Below are 19,100 nucleotides of genomic sequence, written 5' to 3'. Positions count from 1 at the left end.
AATTTAGGAAGTCTTGGAGGTTTCTGTTTGTATTGTGAGCACAGAGAAGAATTAATTTGTGAGGTCTTTATAAATTGAATATATGGATCATAGAGACTTTTTCGACAGTCAATCAAACTCTCTGTCCTGGATGTCAATGCAGTGTGGTACGAACAAGGATTATCACAAGATCCATATGTATTCTACATGGTTTCTGAGGAGAGAAAGTGTCAGGGTGCAATAATAGATTATTAAATGTTGAAAGGGAAGCAAATGACACAAAGGAAATGAGGGAAAAGAAATCACCCAAAATGAAAGAGGACCATGGTTGTTTTCCCAGTGACAAATCCCTCCAAGATCTCCACACCAAAGACCAAAGAGAAATGTTGTGATGATTGAATAGGATCTTATCGTAGTCAAATCACCACTTTGGTGTTCCCACCTACATGGACAATGAAGATAGATGGAGATACCAAATAAAAGGCAAGGTATTATCACCTAAGAAAGCTTCAAATGTGAAAATTAATAATCCTTTAGAAGAGGAAGACCAAGTGTCCAAGGATAGAGTTTCCTTTACAGAAATGTTGCAAGAAAGAAAGGGCAATCTCAAAACTTCAACAATAATCTCAATGTGGCAATAAGAATTCTAATATGCTACTGCATGTGGGAGAAGAGCAACAATGCAGATAAATGCTAGAGCAGTTGTGAAGGAGCTTTAGAGAGTCTCAATCAATGATTGAATAGCAGAAAAATAGAGGTTTTACCATCAATATAGTAGGTCTGGATTCACCTGTGATGCCTAGGAGGGTTGACAGAGGTGTTACACTACCAAAACACTTGAAAGTGGAATGTTCCAGCATTCAAACCAACTGCGGATTTTTTGCGAGATGCTAGTTCCACATGCAGATGTTTGTATGTGGTACATTTGTCCAGGAAATAATGTAGTACACTTACTATATGATTGGTAGACCATCAATCAGACAGTATGCATCTTAGTAGATATCAAGTACCAGTGTAGCTAAACAAAATACATCTTAGACACCTATAGGTACAATACTAGTTTAGCATGCTATAACTTAACTACACCATACTATCAAGATAGTGCTCAGTTGTCATTAACTTGTGTTTTTGGCATTGAACGTGATGCTTATTACTTTTAAGAGAGTGACCATTAGTAAAATTCTTGCAAAGTTTTTCAAAAAAATTGTACTTGTCACTACACTGACTGAATATCATTTATCACCTATACTACTAACACATACAACTATGGTACATGTAGTTGAGCATTACTATATTTTCAAGACATAATATAGCTATATGTTAAGTTATAAGTGTACTATTTATATCTTATGTAGGATTTATGCCTAGATTGAGATATATACAGTTGTATATGGGCATTCTATGTGCAATCAACCACCACAGTTTATTAAATGCCCAAATTTTAGAGAGCATTCATAATAGGGTGAAAGCAATTGTGTCAACATATGAATTACATACCTTTCATCAATAGATAGATTAAATTGAGCTAGTTGAAATTTTTGATACTGAAGTTGAACCCTAAATTTTCTCATTAATGTACTAGTAGTTAATTCTATTGCATACCTTTTCAAATTTGCTAGTGTGCTTTCTTTTGGACATTCCCCTTTCTCCTTTGCATCCAAAATGAACTCATTCCAGTCCCTCACTGAAATAAAGGGAGGACACTCATACTTTGGGTTTAGGATGAGACTCTTTCTATATGAGTCCCTCACAACCTTAAGATGTCTAGAAGATTTTTGTAACAATTTCTTATGATCAAAAATATTACTACCAAACTCATGCTCTATATATTTGATGAGATTATCTTTTAACTTTTGATCTTAGTAGTTCCACCTTTTAAGAAAACACACAAAATTGTTAGATATAGCTAGTATAAGAAAAGACCTGAATGAAAGGAAAAATGTTGCACCAATTAATGATATGAAAAAAAATAGTTGGATAAAATTAGTTTAGTTATGATGTTCCACCTTTTACGTATGGTGGGCCCGAATCTTTGTAGCATGAGGTCATAAAGCCTCTTATAAAATGTATCGTTTCCTGCAAAAAATGTCATGGGATAATTGATAGTAAGAACCATTAAAATGAATCATGCAAAGAATACTTTTCATAGTAAATAAAAAATACATAAAATGAGATACATTTCATCTTTTTAGTGATCTATTTCAGTGTTGGAGGGTCAACTTGACCAAAATTGACCAAAAAAGAAGTTTGGAAAAAAAAATTAAAATGTCTAAAACTAGTCAAACTCTACTGGGGTTTTGTTGTTGATGTTCTGAAACTAAAAAATGTACTGTGACTATATTAATCAGTATACCTTGAAAAAAAATATAGTTCATAATACATATAACTTGCCATGACATTCATTTTTTTCATTCTTAATTGATGTTATCACTAACCATACTTGGGATATTATGGAAAACAAATATTGCTAAAATAGACAGTGAAGTTGAAAGTGAGCACCCTAAAACTCTAACAGGCAATAGCAATGATGTTGGAAATCATTGAAAATTTAACATTGAATATGAAAGAAGACTCCCACTTTTGGTTCTCTGTAGAAAAATTGGTTAGTATCTTTTATTGTAAGCATGAAATTGCAATGTACCAAATTACTAAACTAGAGAATTACTGGTATAGACAAAAGGTCATTGATAATTTAGATGATCCTACCAAACCCCTAATAAAAAAGAATTCTAAAATAATTAAACAACTTGCACAATACAACATACTAAAGAAGGTCATGAGGCATCACTCCACATCAAAAGCCCTTGCATTCACCACTTCCTATCATGTTTACATCTTGCAAGAAAATCCTTATTACAATATAACAAATAATTATTTAAAGTACCTAGAATCTTGGGACATTTGAAAGGCATTGATTCATTATTGTCAATCAACAACGATGTCTATGTAGCTCCCTTGCTAGAAACATGGGTAGCTCCAAGAAATGATAGTGAATTATCATCGATACATGCACTATGATCCGCATATAGCGACGTACCAGATGGTGCATCTCCTACCACAAAAAAATAATACACTATGTGATGCACCCAAGATTAAAGTACAAATTATCAACTCATAATTGTCACAAAACCAAATATAGAAAAACAAGGATTTACCAACTGGTCGTCCCCTTGTTGCTGACATTACAGTCAGTAATCTCATATGGGCATCCGTCAACCTCATAGGAGTCTCCTACACTAGATGACCTAAACAATACATTGTTAGCAAAGACATTCTGAAATAATACAAGTAAGAGTTAAGAAGTTTTGAATGTTCAAAATAAAAAATTCCTTCTAACTTGTCAACTAAAAGATTATTTTACTAGTAGCAGTCGAAGCTTTGCTACTACTAGCCTCACCGCGTTGTCGTTCAGGTTGTGGATCAATTGCCAAAAAATCCTATATAACAATAATTTAGTAGTTAAAGTTTCTTACAACTCTTTAAAAAAATTGCATCAATAAAGTATTTTTGTACATATTACATATTTTACTTCACAACATAAAAGATTATAAAATATAAATCTTTATTGAACTTTTGTTATAACTAAAGATTCATTACTGCTTACTTCATAACAACGAGCTTGCCCTCTCAAATCTGATAACCTCTTCATCATCTCCTCAGATACCATATTTGTCTCATCCAAAAAATTTCTTCTTTCTAAATTATTATTTTTAATTTTTCTCTTCAACATTTTTGTTACATTAGGAGTTTCAATAATATCCTCATCAGAAGGCATAGCTAGTGGCTTGGTACTTACTGCTGGTGCTTTACCCTTATCCTGAACATCAAATTGTGAGAGGAATATCAAAAAAACTATCATAAAAACTCAAAAACCATAAATAAAATAATGTAATAATATAACATTTTTCAACTATCTAATTTGTACAATTTCAAAAAGGTTTACCCTCGCTGAAGAAGGGGTGGGAGTAGCATCCTGGTGACCTCTATCATCTATTGGATCCATATCATCTTGTCACAAAGATTAAACATAAAAAATTTAGCTAACTAAAAGTAATAGACAGCAAAAAAGAACTTATTAACAAAATGGTAAATAGTACTTACAGCCCTCATGATAGTAACTTTGTTTGTATCTATGTGATTTAAATGGTAATCTATTAGTAGTTCTTCCCCTGCACTTATTGATTTTATTGCACAAACAAAAACTTCATTCCCCTCACGCGCCTCAAATATGCAATTGGGTTGCTTACTAGTTGAGGAAGGTCACGTAATATTTATAAAACATGCAATATTACCTGTTGCTTTTGGTCTCCCATAAATGTACATAGAAAATATTTTACTTTGATCATTTTCTTTCCATTGTATATAATTAGTTGATAGTGCATACCTACGCGTACTTTTTTTATGTCGAACAATCTGCATCCAATCATTGTAATTGTAACATGGACCGACATACTTGAACAATTCGACAACTTTGTTGTAACATACATTTATCCCATCCATGGAAAATAGGTGCAAACCATGTAATGAGGATGGAGCAATGCAATATATCCTCTCATTAACACAAAAATTTGTGTTAATTGGAGATAGCTCATTGGGTACCCATTCTTTCTCAATGTGTGTGTCCCGAAAGGGCACCTTGATGTCGCCTTTGATCTCATCATCATAAGAACATGTCCCCCCATTAGCAAGGAAAAATTGCATGTGTTTATCAAATTTTTTTCTAATCTTTTGATAATTATATTTCTATATGGACTTTCTTTGTCTATATATACATTATATGATTATATAATATGTCTATTTATAATATACATTCTCAATGATAAACAAGAAGAATATAAGAAAATTATGTCTATTTATTGACTTATACCTACTAATCCATGTTATTGTGCATGATCCATGCCAAACAGGTCAAATTTCCTGCATATGTTAATCATTTATCTTAAGTTAGCTAAAAATTACATGATACGCATAAACATGAACAAATTTACCTTATATATGCAATGCAAGATCATCAACAGAAGGGGTGACAATGTTCCTATAGTCAATTGAATGTTTGCAAAAAGGGTGACAATCAGACACAATATAAACATTGGTAATTATAAATAACATATGTTGTAATCATTAGAAATGAACACAATAAATATGTAATCAAAATTTATGCATATGTTAATCAATTACCTTAAGTTAGCTAAAAATTACGTGATACACATTTGCTACAAATAACTTAGAAGACAACATGAACAATAGGCAACATCGTAAACATGAACAAATTTACCTTATATATGGAATGCAAGATCGTCAATAAAAGGGGTGACAATGTACCTATAGTCAATTGACTGTTTGCAAAAAGGGTCACAATCAGACACAACATAAACATTGGTAACTATAAATAACATATGTTGTGATCATTAGAAATGAACACAATAAATATGTAATCAAATTTCCTACATATGTTAATCATTTATCTTAAGTTAGCTAAAAATTACATGATACGTGTATGCTACAAATAACTTAGAAGACAACATGAACAATATGCAACATCATAAACATGAACAAATTTACCTTATATATGGAATGCAAGATCGTCAACAGAAAGGGTGATGATGTTTGTAGTCATTGATTATCTTCTTCTTCTTCTTCTTCTTCTTCTTTTTCATCATTATCATCGCCATCATCACCATCACCATCATCTTGATCTTCATCATCTGCTTCTTCATCGTCTTCAATATCTTCTTCTTCCATAACATTATACTTTATCGGCCTTCCTCTTGGATCATGTCTAATAACAAATGACCAACCTTGTTTATGTGGAATCTCTAAGTAAAACACTTGCTCACATTGGCTTGGAAAAACATAGGGCTCATCTCCAACTGGCTCAAATGACCTTGTATTGATCATTGTAAATCCATTATCATGTTGAATAACCATTCTATCTGGATCATTTTGATTTAATCGTAACCTATACCATTTAACAACAAATAGAACTACTTTGAAGGTGTTAAATTCACACTCAATTATATCATCCAAGATGCCATAGTATTGATTTTGAGATTGTTGAGGATGTATGTCATTTCTAGATGATAGATTGGTAACCTCAAAAACTGCAATTATCCTAGAATCACAAGTTTTCTTTGTGTCATCCAACCTTTTTATGTGAAATTTGTGGCCATGATAGTACATAGCTTTGTGGTGCTTGACTTGCAATTTTTGAAGTGTGTGTAAATTATTTTCATTGTGAGTTGATACAAAACATATGTCAAGTTATGATCATTAGTAAATTTCTACGTACTTCTCCACCTCTTAAACCTTTTACTAGATCAATTACCATCGGCATAACATTGGAATCTCAATTATGATGAGCTTCTGTAACCAATGAAGCAACACCTTCCCATGTTAATGAGCAACCATTTTGTTGACATCGTTCAATCCATTCTGTCATCGAATCAAGATTGTTCGCAATATAAAAATGTATTGCATCCTACTCTCGACCACTTGTTTCAAAAAAATACACCAATTAAAAATAACTTATATTGAAGATTTATAAGAATTAATTAACTGCAATAACATCTTAGATTTACCTCTCACTTTCCTTGATCTACCTTTTCCCATCAAGTACTCCCCTTTGAATTTGTTAATTGAGTTGGGATTCCAAATACAATCTACATGGATCTTTGCTACAAACTTAAGAAGATATTCACTAATGTACACCATGGTCTGGTATACCATATATCCCTCCACCATGGAATGTGCTCTCTATTGAACCAAGCCTTTCAAAAATTTCAAGTGCCTCTCAACCATCCACATTGACCTGGTTGGTACAGGTCCACACAATTCAATCTCCTCAACTTGATGTATGAGGTAGTGTTCTTGTGCATTGAAAAAACTTGGAGGTAGACACTTTTTCATTTCACACATCAGAAGAGGAATTTTTCTCTTCCAATATTTTATATCTTTTTTATTGATTTCTTTAGATGACAACCACCTCATGTATTTTTCAAGATCATATATAACCTATTTGACATTGTTGGCGAAGTGGTGTGGGAGAGATAGAGGTAGAACATACTACAATATTTGTAAAATGATCTTGTCAATATTTTATAAAAAAATGCAATTAAAACTACATGCAATATATAAATATATAGTGAATACAAAATAACATAAATTACTTTAATAAATGTATGCCAATTGTGTGTTTTCGACCCTAGCCCAAATTCACTTTTCTTTGATATGAGATTGTTTATGTTCGCAGCAAATCCTATGGGAAATCATATTTTTTTTATGATTTCTTTTATAGCATTGCTTTGCTACTTTGACAATAACCAACAAAGGGCACTTGTATCAATCTAGTCTCCATTGTTATTTGATTGAATGCCATTTTTCATTGCATGGTTGGCTTCTTCAATGTCACTACAAGTTTTGACAATTTGATCTTTGTCATGCCTTTCATCCAAGATTTTCCATAATGTCTCTATTACATTCTTTCCAATATGCATAGGATCAAACAAATGCAAAATTGGGAGTTTCTCGTAGTACAGAAACCTAATAAATTGCGTAGGATAAATTTTTAGTCCTTTTGGAAGTTGGTCATTGATGCCTTGACGACCTTCACAAGCATCAATCACATCATCAGTAAACAAAACACAATATCAAAATATAAATTTGAAACAAAAACCATCAAATGGAATGACATTACCTCGACAATTTATGTTATTGTATGCCAACTTCCATAGGCGAGGTCTCATTCTTTGTGGCTTTGATGTAGTCTCTTCTTTCCCATTGAAAAGATGTTTTTCAGTAATTTGATACTTATGATTTCTATGTAGAAAGTGTCTATTCTTATCGAACACTTTCTTTCTTAAACTTTTTGAATGACAAGATTTCATCTTTGGACCACAAATTGGACATGCAAATTTTCCCTTTGTCTGAAGACCTACAAGATCGTGTATAATTAGATTAAATGTGTTAACTTTGACATACCAAAAAAGAGATGAAAAGAAGAGAATATACCAAAAAAATGTATTAGCCCAGGGGCATCATGTATTTTCCATACAAGCATTGCATGAAATTGAAATTGTCTTTGTCCTATTGATCTATAGATGTCATACATAGTAACCCCATTCCATAACACCACCAACTCATCGATAAGGGGTTAAATATATACATTGATATCTTTAACTTGGTACTTACCTAGTTGAATGAACAAAAACATTACATAATTATTATGACCATTTGATGAATTAGTAATAATAAATTAATTTAGATGACCACTAAATCAAAAAATACCTGGAACAATCAGTGTCAACATTATGTGCTCTCTCTTTATGGATAACCAAGGAGGTATGTTATTGTTGATAACAAAAATAGGCCACACCGAGTAAGTAGATCTCATCTCTCCAAAAGGATTGACACAGTCTGCTACTAATGAAAGTTTGAGATTACAAGGTTCTTCTTTAAAGTGTGGCCATTTTTCCTCTATTTCCTTAAATGCCAAACCATCTGCAGGCATTCACATAATGTCATCTTGACTTCTATTGCGTGCATGGTAATCCATAAATTGTGCCAAGCTATTGCACCTGAATAATTGTTGCAAACATGGAATAATGGGAATATGCCAAAGAACCTTGTGAGGCACCTTTTTTGTTAATCGATATGATTGATATATACTAATATGACAAGTAGGGCATTGTGTTTCAAAGTCATGTTGTTTATGATATATAATATGATCATTCAAACATGCATATATTGTTTGATACTCCATTCCAATATCTTTCATGATGGCAAATAATTCTTGGTACAAGTGAGGTAGAATGTTTGATGATGGTAACAAACACTCACCTATCAACCTATGACCAAAAATATAATTTGTTAATTTAAAGAATATTAATTGCTACACGAACCCAATGTTAATTGTAAGGGAACTACGAGTAAAATAATGAAAGAAGATGGCATACCTTAACATACATGTCATTGCGACATTGGATAAACCATTCATAACCTTCAAGTTCACCAATAGCAATACAGTGGCAAGAAGAGTTATTTTGGAGCCTTCATATAGGGACTGGTGTGCCTTCTCAAGTAAAGGTACATTAAGCTCTATGTCAACATCATCATCATCATCATCATCATCTTGATCATCATGATCTTCATCATCCTGGCCTTCTTCCATGGTATCATTACCTTCTACTTCAATATTCACACCTCCATATTCCCTCGTTTGGAAATCTACATGCTTCGAATTGTCATGGTCCATAACATGAAATGACCTATATGAAAATGATGACCTTATATTAACCATGGCCATGATGTCATCATAAAATCATGTCTTATGTAATTTATAAACTATTAAAATGCATACCAATCGATGATATTCGTTTCCCCCTTCAATGTGACAATGTTGCCTACAATGTTGCTCAACTGTTGTAATTAGATATCTTTGAGTCTTTAAGCCCTTAAAAATTTTGCAAGGACAATAAAATTTTCCATCACCTTTTCTTTTTAAGTTAGACCACAGTCTAGCAATTGTCTCCCTAATTTTTTGTGCATTGATATCATCAGACATGGTCTTTCTTGAATGGAATGACTCGTTGGTGGAAGAAGGATGTTTGTTTGCAACCTGTAGATGGAGTAGTAAGAGGAAGACACATATATAAAGGAGTTAGGTCTGTGAACCAAGTAGGAGTTAGGACATGCTGGAGTGGGGTCAGCCCAAGATATTTTAGAATCTTGAAGAACTTGGTAAAGGGTATTTGGAAAGGCGAAAATAAACAAGTATTTTTACAGCTATAAAGGAGGAATCGAGAGCATTATAAATAATGAAGAAGAAACTTAAATCCATATAGCTTCACCTCTATTTACAATTTGAACTTTTTGCATATGAAATATGACAATATACAAAATTTTCAGTCACATTTTCACTTTAAAAAGAACACCAAATATACCTTTGCCACAATATCTTCTTCAGATTCTTCACTATCAAATTCTTTAGAATTGCAAGCTCCTGTGCAGAAAAAGGATGAGATGTACTAAGTAATTTTTGATGGGCAATATTTAAATAAATCAACTATCAAAAAAACAATTTATGAAATTTAGCTTCTTTATTATATACTGAAGACTTGGCAAGATGTTCCCACGTCTATCTATAGAATGCCTATATGCATGGTTGTTTGCAAATAGTCGAGTATGGTGCCTCTTTTGAACAAGAACAAATGTCACTGGGGTTGGTAATTTGGCTCAAGAGATGCACAAGCCTATTGACACCATAGAACTTTTAGTTCATGTAGAATTCAGTTGTCTTCTTTAACAAAATCCAAAGGGAATACAAACAAACTAATGAGTCATGTCTATCTCAATTGAATAGCAAGTACTATAGTGAGTATTAGGAAATTAACCTTGCAAATAGCGTCTAATTCATAAAGTAGAACATGGTAAAACTATCCTTCACTTACACCATCTCTGAATAAATACCAAAGCTGTCAGTAAGGAGACATAAGAAATGTAGAACTAAATCTCACCACAAAAACCAATCAAAATGAAATAAATTACCTTTAAAAGATGATTCACAAAGGCTTTTGTCTTGTTGCTCTATGAAAAGAAATTAGTAGCTCCCTGCAAAGAATCAAAGTGAAATAATCATTCAAATTTCCTAATAATCAAGGCAGAAATTGTGCTAGAGAATTTTCTCCTCTTCGTCATTTAGTAATTCAGAACATGTCCCTAATCCATGGTGTGTGATGTTGTAAAAGTTTTCCCCAAGTTAATTCTTTGTGACTTCAGGCTAGTCTTGGGATGCAACCTGTCATTTGCACCAAATTCTCAAAATATTAAGATAAGCATTTCTCATATGAATTGTGTGAACCAAAACAACAACAAACAATGATCTATATTGAAAACCTACTACTGCTATTGATGGACTAGAATCTTCTCTAGGGTGTGGATGTCTAACATCTGCCCCATAGGAGTCTAAAAGACATTGTGAACTTTTTAATCAAGTAATGTTTCTTACTTGTAAGAAAACCTCAGAAACACAAAAGTTGATAATCTAAAAAGTTCTCCACAATTGCACATTAAATAAATAGCAACGAATCTGCAAAATAATAAAAAGGAAACTCAACACCAACTTGTATCAAGAATAATTGATCAAACTCAGATCACCTCAACGTGAAAATTCATTTAAGATGTGGTGATTAAAATTTAGGTTTTTTTCTCAAAATCACTGCAACTCAGAGGACCAAATCTTTGCTGATTAGTTTAACATAGACTGGTGAATAGAAAATTCTTAATAAAAATTTGATTTTTTTCCAGACTTGTTCAAACCATATAATGAATGACAAAAAATGAATTGTATACGAGTCACTCCAAATCCTTAGCTTTTAATACGCTTCATAAATGAGATTGCATTATATGGTTTAAACAAGATGTGGAAAAAAATGAAATGATAGAGTCACTTCAAATCCTTAGCTTTTAATACGCTTCATAGATGAGATTGATCATGACTCTGTTGATGATTTGGAGTGATAAGGATACAAATAGAGTGTAGTTGCTTTATAAGCTCATGGTTTTTAAGTCATTTTGAAGGTCACTATCTTGGAATAGTCAGAACCAAAGGAGTGTATGGAATAGTCAGATATTTAAGTAATATATGAGATCTAAAATCACTTGTAACATCAAACAACCACTTTGATATGGCTTAGAGAACCTAAAAATCCAAACATTATAGGGAAGCATCCAACACAAAAAAAGTATTTTTCACATACTTCGCATGGATGATAATTTTACAAACTTGGAGACAAATAAAGCTCACTTACCTTGAACAAAACTAATATTTGTTCTTCAAAAGTAATGAAGATAGTAGAATACCCAAAAAACTTAACTTAGATTTGGTTGAATTCAACAAGAAGGTTCTAAAGACCATTCATTAGAGAAATCAATTCAAAGGTGATGTCTTGTTGCATATGGTAAGAGAATTTCACTTTCTAAAAGAAATAGAATGCTTACTAGCTCTGTGACACATTTTGATACAAAGAATTATAGTGACTAGTCAAAATATCAATATGGTCAATTTGGTATTATATGTCAAATTTTATAGTGCAACTTGACTTCAAAAGGCATAGGTACTATCTTCAGTTTCTTAGCTCCTATTATTTAAGTAGACTTTGATGCAATGAAGCTTGAACTCTATTTTGAAAAGAAAAGAGTTGTTGATTATTTAACTTCCACCAGTGCCACTTATCCAATTTATATAAAAAGAATACCATCAATATTTGATTATAATTTCCACGATAAGTTGATGTAAAAAGAAGTAGAACGAAAGTATAGTAATAGTCCAGATTGAGTTGAAGATAAATTTATGGTATTCATTGATTGTGAAGGATATCAAAATCATATATTATAGATTCAAAATTTTGAAATAGAAGAAGATGTGAATGTTAATTTTAGTTCTAATCCAAAATATAGTTCCAGATATTTTTAATGGTTATATACATACTCTTGTCAAGAAATAAGGTTATTACTTTTAAAATAACATTTAATCTTCAAAGCCACCCAAATGAAAACACACAATATTTTGGTCTTTTTGTTTCAATAACCCACTTATCTAATGAGCAATCATATCATTCAAAGCTTCATTAAAATATTTATAAAGGTCTTAAATTTTGTCAATTACAATCTTCCATAGAAAGAAAAGAAGTTACCAATTGCCCAGCCTAGATAATTTTGTTGAAGGAGATCTATGTTGTGGAACACTTCCAAGAAATGCAAGTTACACTTCAAAACAAACAAAGAAACACAAATTCAAGTGGTACTTTCTGCTTCTATAAATTCCATTCAATCCTAATATTAACATAAAATAGAATGAGTTTAAATGACCATAAACAAATTTGCTTTAAAAAATTTCATTAATTCTTGGAAATTTTTGAAACATTTAAAGTGAAACCCAAATAACATGAATATTTGGACTTAGTTATCAAACCTTATTTTATTAGCATACTAAGGACTACAAGAACCTTATAGCAACCAAGGAGGGTGGAAGTAATCCACCATTGGTAAGAGATAAAGATTGCATGTGCATATGGCCTCAATTAGAGAGGATGATCTTAACAAGAACATCACATAAGAAATGAGATTAAATATTAAAAACAGCGATAAAAAACTTTAGACTGGCCATTATATCAAGCCATCATTTGGATAAAAAAGTGGATCATCACATACACAAAATTGATGAACATCAGAAACAGTGATGAGCATATTACTTTTAGATTGATTTAAAGTTCTATATTTGATTGATACAATATAGAAATAATATTCAACAATATAAAACCCCTCACAATCAACAGTAAAAACTTCAAGAGATGATACCAAACTCTGTTGTAGCCCTACCCTTCTTATAATTTTTGTTGAATTTTTTTGTGTTCAAATTCAATTAGGGTTCAAATACACTTTTCAATTAAACCTGCCTGATGTACCTAAGAAGAGCAAAGTCATCAATCCCTAGGCTCAAATTTAAAAGATAGAAAGAAAATTTTATAATATGCAAATTGTTTCCTCAAGAAAGTCTATCATTATTTCCTTAGATATAAGCTCTTTGAAATTCATAAATTAACAATAATTAATTAATAAACTCACATAGATATAAGCATTCTCACACCATGAGTGAAGCACCAATTGCATAGAGCTTTATTCCAAAAGAATTGTCAATATTATTTACATTGTACATACTTGTTTATATAATGCTTCAATTCCTAAACTAAGAAACTATAGCCAGTGTTCTAACCATGCATAAAAATAAAATTACAATGTAGATGTATGAAATTATATGCATAACTACTTCTATACTAGTTTATAACTACTATGCACATATTTTTATCCATTTACAAAGTGCACCTAGGTGTTACAACTCAAAAATCTATCAAAAAATAGAAGAAAATGGATTGCACAGCAAGAATTGGTCTCCAACTTGAGCTTAGATTGATCTTCTAAAAATATCTCTCAACATGTGACCATGAAGCCTCTAATTGAATGCAACTAATTGAATTACTAGCACAAACAAAATGCACATAAACCAGAAGAAGCAAATACAAAATGCAAATGATGGACCTAGAACTCCTTGATTTTTATTTTTTTTTCTATCCCGATATCATCATAAGCTCCCTTCCCCTGTTGATCAACTTTCTTAGCTTGGGGAAGAAAGTTGAAACACATGTTGAAACTATAGTAATTTGCCACACAAATAGCTATCCATGTACAGATACATTTTGAAGAGATTTTTTTTATTAAACAATTAGTACTCTTCAATAGAATCTTATTATTACTCTTAAGTTTTAATCATTATTCTTATATTGTGAAGGGTGAAGTATTGGCAAGAGTTGTATCTAGACTTTGTGATATACTCAGAAGTACAATATTTTATCTAATTAGACTGGACTTGATGTTGGCTTGGTTTTTAATAGAACAAGGATTATTATAGTTCTTAATTATCTTCTAAGTTCAATTTTTCATTGATAATATCAAGACAATGATTATCTAAGGAGATTTCTAAATATCTATCTCTTGAACATGCAAAGAAAGTAATCTGCCTACTTGTTTGGGTGGAATGAGCATAAAGATTTGTATCAACCAAGCTTGCTCAGGTCATGATGGTAGATTTGGCAAATACAAATGTAACATCAATTTGAAGATCTCAAAGGATGAGTGAGCAACAAGCCTAGTTTATTTGACATACAATCATCAAAGAGATAATTTGAATCAAGGAGCTTGGGAGGGAGGAAGAGATTGGCGTGAATTTTAGGATAGATTTGTCTTATAAAAGGTTGTAGATTTAAATGAGACTATCTTGGATGAGTATTAAAAGATTCTGATGTGTAAAATTTCATATTGTCTTGTGATCGATTTCTTGTAAGCAGGGAGATGATATTTAGAGGTTGTTCATGTCTAGAGATCTTAGATATCTTTGTGGCAACAAGAATCAAGGACAAGTTATGTGTAGAAGTTAAGATTTCAATTAAGATGATTATGGTCTTGCAAATCCAAGTAGCTTAATATTAATAATTTTCAAGTAGCCCAGTCCAGTGAGAATCGATAGCTCTTCAAGCTCAAGATACTCACCAATGCACATGTTTATTAACTTTGTAAGATTACCAATTCCTGTGACTATTTTCAATTTCTTGTACCTACACACTCTGACTTTGATGAGTGTCATTGGCAACAATGTTGCAACTTCTCACAAGAATCAATAACAATCATCTTCACACAACCATCACAATGTAATACTCTAGAGAGAGTCCATACCCTCAAGACACAAGTCAGGCTCAAGCTACCGACACTTAGATATAATTAATTCTACTAGACTCTTTAGATGGAATATTTCTGATACGCTTATAAGTTCTCTAAAGGACTCCAATTAAAGATTTTTCAATGACATTTGAAATGTTATTTTGTTCGGCTTCACACCTAAATATGTGAATCCACTCCAAGCAACTTAGTTGCACAAAACAAGATAGCTCTGGACAATCTAATATCCACAGCTATGATAAATGACATGTGTCAAAGCTACTTGAGACTCCTTTAGTAATTGCACAATCATTATCAGTCAACTGGGGGTGATTAAGCTTCTCATATCCATTAATTTCAATCTTTTCAAGATTCCTTACACTAGAAAGAATAGTTATTTTCAGCAGCTTTATACATTTGATTATTTGAATCCCCTCCAAACAAGTTTGACATGCAAAATAGGGAAGCTCCTCAAGCACCAAACAATCTAATATCCACAAGTGCACCAAATGGTTCATATTAAAGCTACTTCACACCCCTTCTAAAATCCCACCATCAATTGGCTTTAGATGATTAAGCTTCTCGCATCCATCAATTGTAATGGTTTCTAGGCTACTTAGACCATAGAGTATAGGCAAGTTCTTAACATGAAGACACTCAATAATGCATAGCTCTGTAAGTTTTGGAAGATTTCCTATCCCTGCCACCAGATCCAAATTTCTTCACCACTTCACTATGACTGTGAAGATTGAAGACTGATGTTGAAAATATTATCATATAAAACTTCTCAGGAGAGTTAGTGTTACTTCTCTCTAGGCAACTCAATTCAACAAGAAATGACAACTCCATCTCCAGATGCTCAGTAACGTCCAACTCTGTCATCTTTGAAGGATCATCCATTCCAGTGATCTTTTGTGAATGTTTGCAACATTGCATGATGAGTGTTTAAGTTTGTGTCCTATAATATCCTCCCCTGATTTGAACTTTGACTTGTAGAAATTTAACTTAAGGAATATTGTCAAACACTTTGTATGCAAACTCATAAAGTTGATTTCCTCAATAAATTTCTTTCCAATGAGTAGATTTACGAACAACTATGAAGTGACATTAAAATGCATAATACACATCATAACATTTTCACAAACACTTGGCACACATTCAACAGTATATGAAAAATCTGGAAACTCTTTCAATCTACTGATAAAAGGGTGATTTTTAAATGTATATGTGCACTTACAGTTGCCTTAAAGGCTGCAACAACTATTCAGACTTGTATTCAACAATTATTATGCAAAGTATCAAAATTTGACAGAAGAAACCTAGAATTAGTTGCCGTAGTATTTTGCAGATGTAGTCGGCAGCCCTCCAAACTTCTAATCAGCTGAAAAAACAAGTAAACTTGATACCAACACTATTCACGCCGTACTGTAGCAAAATATTGTTCATGCCGACTGTAGCAAAATACTGTTCATGCGGCACTATAGCAATAACTAACTTCAGATTTGCACCTCAAACCCTTGTAAATTTCTTTATGCGAACGCCCCAAATGAAACCCAGTGTGTTTCCTGAAGTGAAAACACCCTTGATCCTCCTGACTGTGTCTTCCAATAGCGAAGAGAATGCTAGCAAAGAGGGATTCCGTCCTCCAAGCCTGATAATCAGATATCCAGCAACATAACATTAATCATCATCCAAGCATACAAAAAGAAAAGCTCTTCCATTCCTTTTATATTGTTCTCACAAGAGCTCAATCCTTCATTTTCTCAATGTGGGATAAAACATAACTCCCTTTATGTACCTTATGTCTCCAATGTGTTATAAAAATAAAGGGAACTCTTTTAATTTAAATATTTCCCACAAACTATAGTCTATGCATTAATAAAGTTAAATATTTAAATTTAACTTTATAAAATGGCTTTATCAATGCATAACAAATCTTATCAATGATAAATAAGTTTTCTTGTCAATTTTAAACAATTACCATCGACATACCACTGTGACTGAATGTTTGGCCATGTCCAAGATGACTTACTATCAATAGTAAGTATGCCCAAAGTTGCCCCAGAACCCCTCAGAAAGACCTACAACTGAAATTTTCTAGGCCAAATGGCCTCTAAGCCCCTTTAATGTCCTAGTTAGCCTACAGGACTGTGGGGAAATAGGCTAACAACAACATCATGCTATGAATGCTAGAAAGGGGACATTACAGTCCGCCCTTCCCAAAATTGCTTGTCCTCAAGCAATTTCAGCTCTGGATGCTGCAATATCTGCTCATTTTCCCAAGTAGCATCCTCGACAGGTAGGTTCCTCCACTTCACTAGATACTCCCTGATAGTCCTCCTGCGAAGCACCCTCTCCCTGGAGTCAAGTATGGCCTCGGGAACCAAGATAAGATTTCCCTCATCATCAAGAGGTGGCAATACTACTGAAGGCACCACATTGTGACCCAATGCATTCTTAAGGCGTGACACATGGAACACATTATGCACTTTACTGTCTGCAAGCAACTCCAACTCATAAGCTACTTTACCCACTCTCCTAATTACTTTGAACGGTCCATAGTAGCGTGGTTTCAATTTCTCTGCTCCACTCTTCTTGAGAGAGGACTGTCTATACGGCTGTAACATGAGCTACACCATATCTCCCACCTCAAAAGACCTCTCAACCCTGTGCTGATTAGCATATTGCTTCTGCTGATTTTGTGCTTTTTGCAAATTTTCCTTCAAGGATCGCATAATGTCCTGGCACTCCTGCAAAGTATCCTTGGCCTTAGGCACCCTGTTCTCCCCAAATAAAAAATCCAAAAAATTAGGAGCATCATACCCGTACAGTGCCATAAAAGGGGACATTTGAATAGACATATGGAAAGAGGTATTATAGCAGTACTCCCCTAGATGTAGCCACTTCACCCAAGCCTTCTGCTCTCCTACAATACATAGTTTTGAAGGTACCCCTCAACCCATTTGTTCACTATCTTTGTCTGCCCATCAGTTTGGGGGTGGTAGCTGGTACTCGGAGTGAGCTCTGTTCTACATAACCTGAACAACTCCTGCCAAAAGTGGTTCATAAATCTGTTGTCTCTGTCACTGACTATGCTCCGTGGTATCCCATGTAGTCTGAATACCTCTCAAAAAAATAGTTCTGCTGTTTGTGCTGCTGAATATGTAGACGAAATTGCAAAGAAATGTGCAAATTTCATCAATCTGTCTACCACAACAAAGATACAATCTCAACCCTGTGCCTTGGGGAGGCCTATGATAAAATCCATGGAAATGCTATCCCACTTCTTCTCTGGTATGGGTAGGGGTTGTAGTAAACCACCCGGAAAAGAATGTTCCTGTTTGTTCTGCTGACACACAGGGCATTCCCTCACAAACTGAAGCACCTCTAATTTGAGTCCTTTCCAAGTGAAGTGTTCTCTCACCTGTCGATATGTCTTAAAGAATCTAAGATGTCCTGCCATTGGTGAATCATGAAATGCCCTCAAAATCTTCTGCTTCATAGCAGACCCGGGTACTAAATAAATCCTTTCCTTGTAGATGATCAGATCATTTACGATAGTGTATCGACTATCTTGAATAGCTCCCTCAATAATGCTAGATGCCCAACTATCCTTAGCATATTCTGCCAAGATCATCTCTCTCCAATCATCCATGACTATCCCAACAGCAAGCAAATGAGGCCTTCTAGATAAAGCATCTGCAACAATATTTTTCTTCCCTTTGACATAGGCTATGTCGAAATCATAGGGCTATAATTTACTCACCCATTTTTGTTGCCTGTCATTAAGGTCCTTCTGTCCAAGGAAATGTTTCAAGCTATTATGATTTGTTTTTACTGTGAACCGACTTCCCACT

The sequence above is a fragment of the Cupressus sempervirens genome, chromosome 2, assembly GCF_028749045.1.
Source record: "Cupressus sempervirens isolate cs-2001-9-10 chromosome 2, ASM2874904v1, whole genome shotgun sequence".
In the NCBI taxonomy this organism is placed as follows: domain Eukaryota; kingdom Viridiplantae; phylum Streptophyta; class Pinopsida; order Cupressales; family Cupressaceae; genus Cupressus; species Cupressus sempervirens.
The sequence above is the reverse complement of the archived record's forward strand: the minus strand, read 5'-3'. Positions refer to the sequence as shown.